Source organism: Choloepus didactylus, chromosome 8 (assembly GCF_015220235.1).
Source record: "Choloepus didactylus isolate mChoDid1 chromosome 8, mChoDid1.pri, whole genome shotgun sequence".
Classification (NCBI taxonomy): domain Eukaryota; kingdom Metazoa; phylum Chordata; class Mammalia; order Pilosa; family Megalonychidae; genus Choloepus; species Choloepus didactylus.
In genome coordinates this window covers 97,242,777-97,255,316 of record NC_051314.1, presented here as the reverse complement: position 1 = coordinate 97,255,316, position 12,540 = coordinate 97,242,777, and the positions used below count along the sequence as shown (strand labels likewise).

The 12,540-nt window shown below is 38.0% G+C and overlaps 1 pseudogene; it reads right to left on the bottom strand.

The window, feature by feature from the left end:
* Positions 1–3,098: 3,098 nt before the first annotated feature.
* On the bottom strand, positions 3,099–4,423 carry LOC119542847 (annotated as a pseudogene).
* Positions 4,424–12,540: the final 8,117 nt, after the last annotated feature.

Sequence of the window (12,540 nt, the reverse complement as noted above, 5' to 3'; positions counted from 1 at the left end):
CTATTAAATACAGTATTAGTTTTAGTTTATTTTTGTAGATACCCTTTTTCAGATTGAGGATGTTTCTATCACTGGTTTATTGGGTCATCAGTTTTATTTTTTATTTCTTCTTGTTATAATCCTTCTCCTTCTCCTTCTTCTTCTCCCTTTTCCCTACCCCTCTCCCCCTTCCCCTACCTCTTCCCCATCCTTCCCCCTCCCCCGCCTTCTTCTTCTTTTGTGGAACTTGAAAAGTTGATGTGAAAATGTGTGTGGTGGAGTAAGGACCACAAATGACCAAAGACTCTCCAGGAAAAGAAGAGAGAGTACTGCATTTTCAGGTTGCAATCATTGCTACAATATGGATTGGGACAGTTATTAAACAACTGATAGGATAGATAGCCCAAAAACAGAATCACATATATAAGGAAACCAGTGGTTTATTATTAATGTTTGCACTGTAGAGCAGTGGAGAAATGATAAATATTTTTATGAAAGGTGCCTTAAGAATTGGTTTTCCACATAAAAATTTTCCTATCTTACAACTTCAAAAATAAATTTCAGATTAATTTTCATGATAAAACTATTAAACTTTATAAAACAATCTTAGAAAGTATCTTTGTCCCTTTAAGATGAAAAGTAACAAAAACTTAAATGTTTAAAATGAATTCTTTTTCTCTAAGGCACTAAAAGGTCATGAAAATGCCAGCAACAAACTGGAGAGGACATTTGGAACACATATAACTGACAAAGGATTAGTATCCAAAATATATATATAAAAAGTTAAATATTGTACAAAACAGGAGCTTTAATATATTTGTGTCAAGACAACTAAAACACTTATATGTTGCTGATGGGATTGTAAATTAGTATAGCCACTGTGGAAAACAAATTGGCAAGATCTAGTAAATTTGAATATGCACAAGCCTTAGGAACCACCAATTCTGCTTTTAGATATTATTGTAGAAAAATTCTTATGTATGAGCTGTGGAAGACATGTACAAGAATATTCGTGGAGACACTTTTTGTCCTGACAGAAAAGTCAGAAATAGCCTGTAAGTCCATTTACTATAAAACAGATAAATATATTTTGGTATAATAATGACATGCTATACAACCAAGAAAATGAATGTTTTTTAGGTATATATGCTGTAATGGATAAATACCTCAAAAGATCCACTCAGTATCTTACACCAGTATTTTTTATCAAAGTATTGCCAGATTTACAGATTACAGTAAACTGGAAGTAAAAGTGAATATAGCAAATGAGAGCTTACAAGTGTAAAGATCTTGTTGAACTAGAAATGATGAGCTTAAATTGACAAGATCAAAAGCAATATTGTTTGGGAAAAAAAAATGCCACACTTTGAGAAAGGGAGCATTTGGTTAATCTCTTTGAAAACAACCTAGGCAGCTTAGCAGAAAGATTGTTTATACAATCTTTGTTATTTACTGTGGTGATTTTAAGACATGTTCATGAATTCTTTTTTCACTCTTCCCACCAAACGGAGTCTAATTCGCCTCTCTTTGACTATAAGCCAGCCTCAGTACATTACATCTAGGAAATGGTGTGTGGTGGAAGTGATGTTGTTTGACTTAAGAGTATGTCATGAAAAGTAATAATTTCTGCCTTGCTCTCCCACTGTTTCCGGACACACGCCTTGGGAATCCTGAGTCACTATATAAGAAGTATGGCGTCTCTGAAGTCTTCGTACTGGAGAGGTTGGATGGAGAGACCATTATGACATGGCTGCCTAAGGATCATGTTATTCTAGGCACCAGCTGTTTGAATCAAGGTCCTAGACGTGTGAGAGAGCAAGCTTTCCAATAATCCCAGCACCAGCCTTCAACCACCCCATTAGATGCTACATAGAGTAAACAATGGGACCCTGGCAAGATTTGCTTGGACTGCAGTGTTCTGAACAAAATATATGTTGTTTAAGCCACTATGTTTTGAAACATATTTTGGCATCTAGAGGTGCTGCCATAACAAAAACCTAAAACATAATGGTTTTGGGACTGCATGGGCAGAGTGAAACTGGAAAGACCTTGAGAAGATTGTTAAAGTCTAAACTGCCTTGAAGAGACTGTTAGTGGGAACCTGATGGCCCTAGATGTGGCTGTCAGTGAGAGCCCAATAGAAATTGAGGAAAATGTTACTGAAAGTTGAAAGAATGGGGACATTTACTATATGGTGTCAGAATGTTAAGCACACTACTACCTGCAGTAATGTGGAAAATAGAAAATGTATTTAATGGACTAGATTGAGGAGATTTCAAAGAAAGGGGTAAAGATGCCACCTACCTTCTTCTGGCTACCTGTAGTAAGCTGTAATATGAGAATGTTAAACAAAAGAAAGGACTTTTATATAAAAAGGAGCCAGGGCTTGCTGGGATCAAAAATAAAGATTTTTCATTTCAGCTTCTTCAGATGGCAAATGAAAGTAAAATTAAAAACGCTTTTGAACCAAGATCAAATGCAGGGAACTGTCAGGAAAAAAGTCAAGGGTGTGACTGTACAGCCTCAGAAAGATTTGAGATGGTACCTCAAACAGAATCTTTAAGGATTCCTAAAGGACATGCCTTGCAGATTGTCTCCATTAAACAATGGGATTTAAAAAAATGCCAAGGTTGTTTTCCTATAGTGATGTCTCACAGGAAGCCAAGGATAGAGAAGGGCTTACCTCAGTGAATTTTGTGAGTGTGGTTTTTGTCTAATGGAGTGAACCCCAGTAAGATTCATAGGAGACCCACAAAGTTTTTTTTTGTTGCTGTTTTTTGTTTCTTGGTAAATGAATGAATTAATGTATTTTAATGTTTGTACTGGTAATTGCTCTCTTCTAGATCCTCAGCTTTGGAGGGAGAATGAAGTGATTAATGTATGTTTTCATGTTAATGAAGTTTCTAAGTTGATAACCTAGTTCTAAAGAACTTGCTCTCAAATTCTGTGTGAGTTTAGAAGGAAAACTGCCCTGGAACATGTATGTTTGCATGAATAAATAAACAGATACAGTAGGTCACATTGAGTGGAGATGTTCAATAGTGACATTTTGATCCCTGACCTGACCCTGTTATTATAGTTTCTCTGTAACTCATCAATTCATTTATGCTATAAAAACCTTAATAAACCAACCAAATCTCTTTCTTGCAAATAGGGCATGAAGCCCCAGCCTTCTTTATTCTTCTGGCACAATGAAGGCAAGTGACAAGATGGCCTGTCCTCTCATGAATAATATTTCTGTCTCTGGTCTTTTCTCACACAAGATACATGGCTTCATAAGATTTTGGCAATCCTTCATGTTTTCTGTATCTGTTCTCTGTTAGAAAGTTTATCTGATATTTCACCCATGCTTAAGATGGTCTTTTGACTTTCAGAACTGTGAACCAAGTCCAAGTATTCCACTGAACTGCATGTTTCAAGAAGTTTATATAGATCTTTAGATCTAACAACTGGAGCCAAAATGGTTCTTTGGCAATCAGGGATATCAATTCCTTCAATTTCCTTCTCTGTAGGTATGGCAGTGATATCAGATGTGGAGAGAGAATGGGTTAACTTGGAGCAATCTGAATACCACTCCTTCCTCAAAGCCCAGCAACAGAAACAGTACTTCTTGCTTGGAGAGTTAAACTTGCATTCCATACACTGCCACTCATCCTCAGAGGTAACTTCTATATCGTTGTCATCACTTAGGGACTTAGAGTCCTCAAGGTCATCATTTTCTCCCACTTCAAATACATTTTGTCACTCAGTTCCCTACTTCTTCACTTGTTTGTTCAGTATCAACACCTAACAGCTCTGATGCTGAGTCACTCAGAAACCGCAAGTCACCTGTAGTGTCTGAAACAACTGCGGTACTTATATCCTGGTTTATCTGTAAATCAAATGAGCCATTACCTCTAGGTGTATAGTTGTTTCTCAAGTTTCCTAAAAACCAGCAAGGCTGGTCAGCTGCATCCCACTCCTCAAACCCAAGGTCCAGACTAGATGTCTTATTTTGGGTTTAATTTTTTATCTTCATCTTCGGAATTTCTGCATTTATGCTATGAGGTAGGTAGTGTAAATACATCACTTTCTTCTGTTCTTTTCCTGGAGTTGGAACTTTCTTCTCTACTTTGCTTCAGTTGGTCTTGGCTTGGAATATCCATACTGTGATCCTATAGTAGCAGTAGCTAAAGTGACAAGATTCTTTCTTAACCTGTCATAGAGAGGGCTTGGATCTTTCATGGAGAAGTTCTCCATGCTGATCATAAAGCTGCTTCACCATTATATACTGGTCTAGATAGTGCATGACCTCTTTAACAGTGAACATTTCACCTTGTGCGCCTGCTTCCTGCAAAATCTTCAAAAGTGGCAGTTTTGGTCATCCCTGATTGATTTGCTCTGGAGAGATCCTGAAAGCACTATCAGATGTTGAACACTGGGCAGAGGTGGAAAAGGATGTCATTTGGCAGTGAAGAAGTTGCAGTCTGTTGATAAAACTTACAGTAGCTCCAAAAGTCCCTCTCCCTCCAAGCCCAGGGGAGGGAAGTGTCAGTCAAAGATTCTACGGCCTCAGCAGCATTTTTGAAATGATGAGTAATCCCCACAAAGTTTTAAAAGAAGAGTACTTGGAGAAACACTGCCCACTGAACTAAAAGAATAGAGATATGAAAAGAAGCCTTCAGACTTCTAAACTGCTACTGGCATGAAGTAGGCTGGAAAAACTTAGCTGTAAACACCAATTTTTTATAGAAAAGGAAAGATGGTTGGGGTGAGAACATGAGCTCAGAGAATGGAATTAAGGCCTATGGAGATCATTCTCAGGGAGCAGGACTAAGGAACCATCAACATGTTCTCAGAAGGATATCAGAATTGTTTTGGGTTAAAGAGTTCTGGGGAGTCTGCCTTCCTCCTCTCTGCCCTTGTTCAATGAGAAAGTTTGTAACTATCATCCTATGCCTCTTCCACCATTGCATATTGGTGAGAAGATGACATGTAACTTGTCTCTAATTAGTGTCAGTTTCCCAGCTGCTAAAACAATTCTATACAATGGTTTAGTTTAGCAACCGGAATTTATTGGCTTACATTCTCAGAGGCTAAAAGGCTTGCTTCCTCCCAGGTCAGTAGCATTGTGGCTGGCTGGTAATCCTTGGGTTTCTTGGCTTTCCTATCACATGGAGATGTCTTCTTTCTTTTCCAGGTTCCTGCTAAGTTCTGGCATCTGCTTGTCCTTGTGACTCTCTTTATTAGGCTGCCAGTAATAGGATTAAGACCCATCCTTTTTCAGTTGGCCATACCTTAACTAAAAGTAACATCTTCAAAAGGTCCTATTTACAATTGGTTCACATCTATGGGAATGGGATAAAGATTAAGAACATGATTTTTCTCGGGGACATAATTCAACGTACTACAACCAGTCTTCAGATTGATAGTAGCTATACTTGAGCTGTACTTGATGAGCAGCCTGTGAGGAATCTCACAGGATTGAGATCCTAGACTTTGATCCTGAGCCATGTGCTATAACAGGTGAGAGTTTTGCAGTGGTGGTGATTGTCTTGGAAAGTGTATTTTCCAAGTGGATATAATCTAAGTAATTTGTACCAGAGGATGTGTTTGTAACTTCATTGACACTCTTAGTTGTTCTTCCCTTGAATACAGGCCAGCCTCAGTGACTTATTTCTAACAAATAGAATGCAGCAGAAGTGATGTTGTATGACTTCCAAGACTGTGTCATGAAAGATGATATTATTTCCAAAAGTGCTCTCTTTGTCTCTCAGGACACATTCCTTTGTTTTCCTGAGAAGCCATTTGAGAAGTCTGGCTAAACTTAAGTCCTTCGATGTTTGGGAAACTATATGGAGGGACCGCATTGAGATAAAAGAGTAAAATACCTGAGGAGTCCTAGCTTTTCCAGTCCCCAGCCTTTTGGATCTCCCTAGCTGAGGCATCAGACTGTGATTGAGTGAACCAGTCTCCTGCCTTCCAGCAGCCCCAGTCAAAGCTGAATAGAATAGAAATTGGCTATCCTGGCTAGCCCTGCTCAAACTACAGATTAATGATTAAAAAAAAAAATGTTATTTTAAGTCACTAAAAGTTTTGAGGTAGTTTTATACACAGCATTACATAACTGGAACAGTTATATTTTACATCTTTCTCTTCACTGCTACATTTATTTACTTTTGAGAGCTAGAACCCTGTTTTGTACTGCCTTTTTTAAAAAAAAGTGTATGTCCCAAAACAATGCTTTCCTCAAAGTGGACACTCAGTAAATCCAGTTGATGCTATTAAAATGGCTTTGAGCACAACCCAGAAGACATATAGCTGGCTTTCTAGAAATATAGTTGGATCAGTTTATGTTTCCATCTTAAAACTTTGTTCTGGTTTCTTTGTTTACCTTAGTTGCTTTCTAAGTTGGATTCTCATTCATAACTCCAATATCTCTTTAACTTCAACTTGACTTGGACTCCATAACCTAACTTTTGCTTCATGGCCTGATGATAATAATGATAAATATTAAAATATATGGAGCTTTGTGTAAGCTTTATAATGTCAGAAGCCACTCTGTCCCTGGAACAGTTCCTGGAATAGTTGCCTGGTACATATTAAACCCTCAGTAATAATATTTTTTATTGACCTTAACCATGTGGCAGACACTAAGGTAATTTATATACTAACTCATGTGATTCTCACAAAAATGTTATGAAGTAGACATATTATCTAATTTTTCAGATAAGGAAATTGAAGTTTAATTTGGTGATGTCACTTTCCCAAGGTAACATAGTCATTAGTGGAGACAGGATTCAAACCAAAGGTCTGCCTGACTCCTAAGCCTATCTCTTTAATGACTGTACTAGAGTTGGTTTTGGTATGTTATTATGGAGTTCTGGTATTGCAGTTGGTATTATCCATTAACTTCACCCACACCCATGTATTTGACTTGCTATTTAGCCACTGCTTCTCCAAAACTAATGCCTTGCTTGCCCCTGGTTTGTATGTTGCTGCATTCTATCCTGTGGCTCATGTTTGGGGTCCATAGAACGAGAACGAGTCTACCATTAAAAGGGTGATTAAGCACAGAGAATTGTGAACTAAGGAGACCTATTTTAGCACACAGGCAATACAAGTGTATTATTTAATGGAAAACAAAATCTAATAGGCACTGAAGCCATTGAACTATATGAAAAAGTTGACTTGGTAAGAATGAATGGAAATGACTTACAGCAATTCTTTCTGATGTTAGATTTCAGTTTTAAAATTAGACATTTTAAGCCTTGCTGCTATACCAGTAAATGTTTTTGTTCTGTTACATTGAAACCACTTGCTCAGATTGGGAGTCTACTTTTCTGTTGCTTGTTGGCAATAAAAGTTAATTCTGTTGGCTGCTGTGGGCCGTTCAGGCCTCGGCTTTTTGCATCACTGGATATGTTGTATGTGAACAATATTAGCCACACATCCGTTGTTTTGAAGACTTTTATTAACATTATTTTTGAGTTAAAGAGAAGGTAAATGTAGAAAAATTCACAAGAGAGCCCAAACTAGCTATTTGAAAAACCAAAGTGCTGTGAATGCAAAAGTATTCTTTTCCTATCATAGCCTTAATCACACAGAAACTTATTATGTTTGATATTCTAATCTGTGTTTCATTGATAATGAGGAATTACTTCATTTTAGATGAGATCATATCCAAGGGTCACTATTTCCCTGAGCTGCTTTACTTGGGAATAATTCCATCTAACTTTACAGAAAGTAACAAGAACAATTAAGTGGTGTTTTAAAAATTATTTGATAATGGCTCTGAGTAATGATTTTTTTTGTTCAAGACTTTATGAAGATGAAATATTTCAGTGTATATCTTATTCTAGGGATATTTTCTGAATTTCACTAAGATTTATGTATATTTTCAAGTGTTATTGACACATACTGAATAGATTTGAAAAATTTATGAAAATGTCATCATTGACTTAACCTATACTCTTGTATTTTATTTGCTATTTAGCTTCTACAGACTGATGCATTGTTTACCCCTGATTTGTATGTTGCTTTCTGGTTCAATTTATTGTGTTTGCACTGTTGCTTATGGCTAAATTAATTTTTTTACCTTTGCAAGGTGTAGAGTAGTTTTTGACGTGTTATATCTATGAGCTAAAATAGCATGTATCTCACTGCAGGAAGTCATTAAAGTTTTGTCAAAGGAATGACACAAGTGATAAACGGTACAGAAATACTTTAAAATGCAATGGAAACGGACTTGGGCAAGATGGCGGCATAGAGAGGAGTGGAAGCTAAGTAGTCCCCCTGGAACAACTACAAAAAACCAGAAACAACTAGTAAATAATCCAGAATAACTGCGAGGGGGGGACAAACGAGACCATCCACTCATCATACACCAACCTGAATTGGGAGGAATGCCCGAGAACACAGCATAAAATCTGTAAGTAAAACCTGCAGAAACAAGTCGTGAAACCCCCTCCCCCATAGCCCGAGCTGCAAAGCCTCCTGGTGCCAGAGAGAAGCTCTCTCCCAGCAAGCGAATATAGCTCAGCTGAGCTCCAACTGGGGTTTTAAGTAGCGAGTGTGAACTGCTCACTACAGGTACGAATCCCCAAAAAACAGACAGAGGCTTTGGGTGACGACTGACCTGGGAGAGCCGGAGGGTCGCCTTGGACTGGGTCTGAAGGGGACTATCTGTTTCTTTTTTGGATCAGTGGAGAAAGCCTCAGTCGTTTTCAGTTTCTAGGGCTGTGACTCTGGGAAGGGTGGAGACAGCACAAGCAGAGAGAGAGACCATTGAAATGCTAATGACCTCCACCTGAGGGGTCTGTCTTCTCTAGGAGAAAAGGGGTGGGGCCCTTTCCATTCAGAACCAGACCCCAGAGCCTGTGGGAACACGACCATACCGCCTCACACCAGTCAAGAATTATAGGCTAACAGGCGTCACCTGCTGGGCAGAAAAGCATAGTGACCCGTGGCATCAAAGGGTAGAGCAATTTTCTAAGACACACCCACAGGGAAAGCAGATACTGAATATTTCTTCCCTCTGGGACCTGAGCCTGTTCTTGTCTGGGAAAACCTGATTTGGATAACCAAGGAAACCATGCCTAGACAACAGAAAATTACAACCTGCACTAAGAAAAACAAAGTTATGGCCCAGTCAAAGGAGCAAACACACACTTCAACTGAGATACAGGAATTTAAACAACTAATGCTAAATCAAATCAAAAAGTTTAGAGAAGATATTGCAAAAGAGATAGAGGCTGTAAAGGAAGCACTGGTCATGTATACGGCAGAAATCAAAAGTTCAAAAAAACAACTAGTAGAATCTATGGAAATGAAAGGCACAACACAAGAGATGAAAGACACAATGGAAACATACAGCAGCAGATCTCAAGAGGCAGAAGAAAACACTCAGGAACTGGAGAACAAAACACCTGAAAGCCTACACGCAAAGGAGCAGATGGAGAAAATAATGAAAAAATATGAGCAACGTCTCCGGGAACTCAAAGATGAAACAAAGTACAATAATGTACGTATCATTGGTGTCCCAGAAGGAGAAGAGAAGGGAAAGGGGGCAGAAGCAATAATAGAGGAAATAATCCATGAAAATTTCCCATCTCTTATGAAAGACATAAAATTACAGATCCAAGAAGTGCAGCGTACTCCAAACAGAAGAGATATGAATAGGCCTACACCAAGACACCTAATAATCAGATTATCAAATGTCGAAGACAAAGAGAGAATCCTGAAAGCAGCAAGAGAAAAGCGATCCATTACATACAAAGGAAGCTTAATAAGACTGTGTGCGGATCTCTCAGCAGAAACCATGGAGGCAAGAAGGAAGTAGTGAGATATATTTAAGATACTGAAAGAGAAAAACCGCCAACCAAGAATCCTATATCTAGCAAAGCTGTCCTTCAAATATGAGGGAGAGCTCAGAATATTTTCTGACAAACAGACAATGAGAGACTTTGTGAACAAGACACCTGCCCTACAGGAAATACTAAAGGGAGCACTGCAGGGTGATAGAAGACAGGAGTGCGTGGTTTGGAACACAATTTTGGGAGATGGTAGCACAACAATGTAAGTACACTGAACAAAGGTAACTATGAGTACGGTTGAGAGAGAAAGGTGGGGAGCATGTGAGACACCACAAGAAAGGAGGAAAGATAACGACTGGGACTGTGTAACTTGGTGAAATCTAGAGTATTCAACAATTGCGATAAAATGTACAAATATGTTCTTTTACGAGGGAGAACACGCAAATGTCAACCTTGCAAGGTGTTAAAAATGGGGAGGCATTGGGGGAGGGATGCAATCAGCATAAACTAGAGAGTGTAACTAATAGAATCATTGTATTATGCTTCCTTTAATGTAACAAAGGTGATATACCAAGGTGAATGCAGATAAGAGGGGGGGATAGGGGAGGCATGTTAGACACTTGACATTGGTGGTATTGTCTGATTCTTTATTCTGCTTTGATTTAAGGTTATTTTTCCTTTTGCTGCTTCCTAGCTGTCATTTTTTTTTCCTCTTTCTTTTGCCTCTCTACCTTCTTTGACTCTCCCTCCTGCCTTGTGGAAGAAATGTAGATGCTCTTATATAGATAGTGGTGAAGGTGGTGAATACATAAATGTATGACCATGCAGAAAACCATTGATTATTTACTTGGGATGGAATGTATGGTGAGTGAACAAAACCATATTAAAAAAAATGGGTTGATGACAAAACCTCGAGGGCAATATACTGAGTGAAATAAGCCAGACACATTAGGACAATTATTGCAAGGTCTCACTGATAGGAACTAATTACAATATGTAAACTCATAGACATGAAATATAAGGTACCAAGATATAGGAGAAGGCTTAAGAATGGGGAGTGGTTGCTTAGTATGAGCAGAATGTTCAATTAGGACGAACTTGAATGTTTGGAAATGAACAGGGGTGTTGGTAGCAAGATGTGAGAATAACTAACAGCGCTGAATGGTGTGTGAATGAGGTGGAAAGGGGAATCTCAGAGTCATATATGTCACCAGAAGGAAAGTTGGATATCAAAAGATGGGAATGTGTAAAACTGAATCCTATGGTGGGCAATGTCCATGATCAAGTGTACAAATACTAGAAATCACTTCCATGAACCAGAACAAATGTATGACAATACAATTAGAAGTTAATAATAGAGGGGCATATAGGAAAGAACTATACACCTTTTACAAACTATATACTACAGTTAGTAGTATTTCAACATTTTTTCATTAACAGTAACAAATGTACTGTATCAATACTATGAGTCAACAATTGAGGGGGGTTGGTTAGGGATAGGGGAGGATTAGAGTTTCCTTTTCTTTTTTTCTTTTTTCATCTTTCACTTTATTTCTTGTCTGGAGTAATGAAAAGTTTCTAAATATTGAACAGAAATTAAGTGTGATGGATGCACAGCTGTATGAGGGTACCCAGGGGGAAATGATTGTACACTTTGGATCTTTCGATAATTGTATGGTATCTGAACAATCTCAATAAAAATGAAAAAAAAAATGCAATGGAAAGATGAGTTTTTACCTCCAGGGTCTACTGTCTTTTTCCATAAAAGATTAATGCTGGGCCTTATTATAAATTGAACCTAAATATATTAAAATGAAAGTTTTGAAATCAGTTAGTATAATTTAACTACCTTTGGTTAAATTAAGTCCTTATTCTCGATAATACTCCCCACACATTCAGATTCTTCTTCCTCTTCTAAGTGTCTGGTTCCTGTTCTCTCTCATGGTAACTTCTAGTCCCTACAATTTCTCATTCTCAGATCATTTATGTAGTACACTTCTTTGTTTTTTCACTAAACTATTCTGTCTTTTGTTTAAAATTCAGTTTTATTGAGAAATATTCACATACCATATAGTCATCCATGGTGTACAATCAGTTGTTCACAGTACAATCATATAGTTGTGCATTCATCACCCCAATTTTTGAACATTTTCCTTGCACCGAAAAGAATAAAAATAAGAATAAGAAATAAAAGTAAAAAAGAACACCCAAATCATTCCATCCCACCCTATTTTTAATTTAGGTTTTGTCCCTATTTTTCTACTCATCCATCCATACACTGGATAAAGGGAGTGTGAGCCACAAGGTTTTCGCAATCACATCATTTAAGCTACACAGTTATACAATCGTCTTCAAGAATCAAGAGTACTGGATTTCAGTTCGACAGTTTCAGGTATTTCCTTCTAGCTATTCCAATACACTAAAACATGAAAGAGGATATCTATATAGTGCATAAATATAATCTCCAGAGAGACCTCTTAACTCCATTTGAAATCTCCCAGCGACTGAAATTTTTTGTTACACTTCGCTTCCCCATTTTGGTCAAGAAGAATTTCCCCATTTTGGTCAAGAAGAATTTTCTCAATCCCACGATGCCAGGACCAGGCTTATCCCTGGGAGTCGAATCCAGCATTGCCAGGGAGATTTACACCCCTGGGAGTCAGGTCCCACGTAGAGGGGAGGGCAGTGAGTTTACTTGCCAAGTTGGCTTAGTTAGAGAGAGGGCCACATCTGAGCAAGAAAGAGTTTATCTGGGGGAGAAACTTAG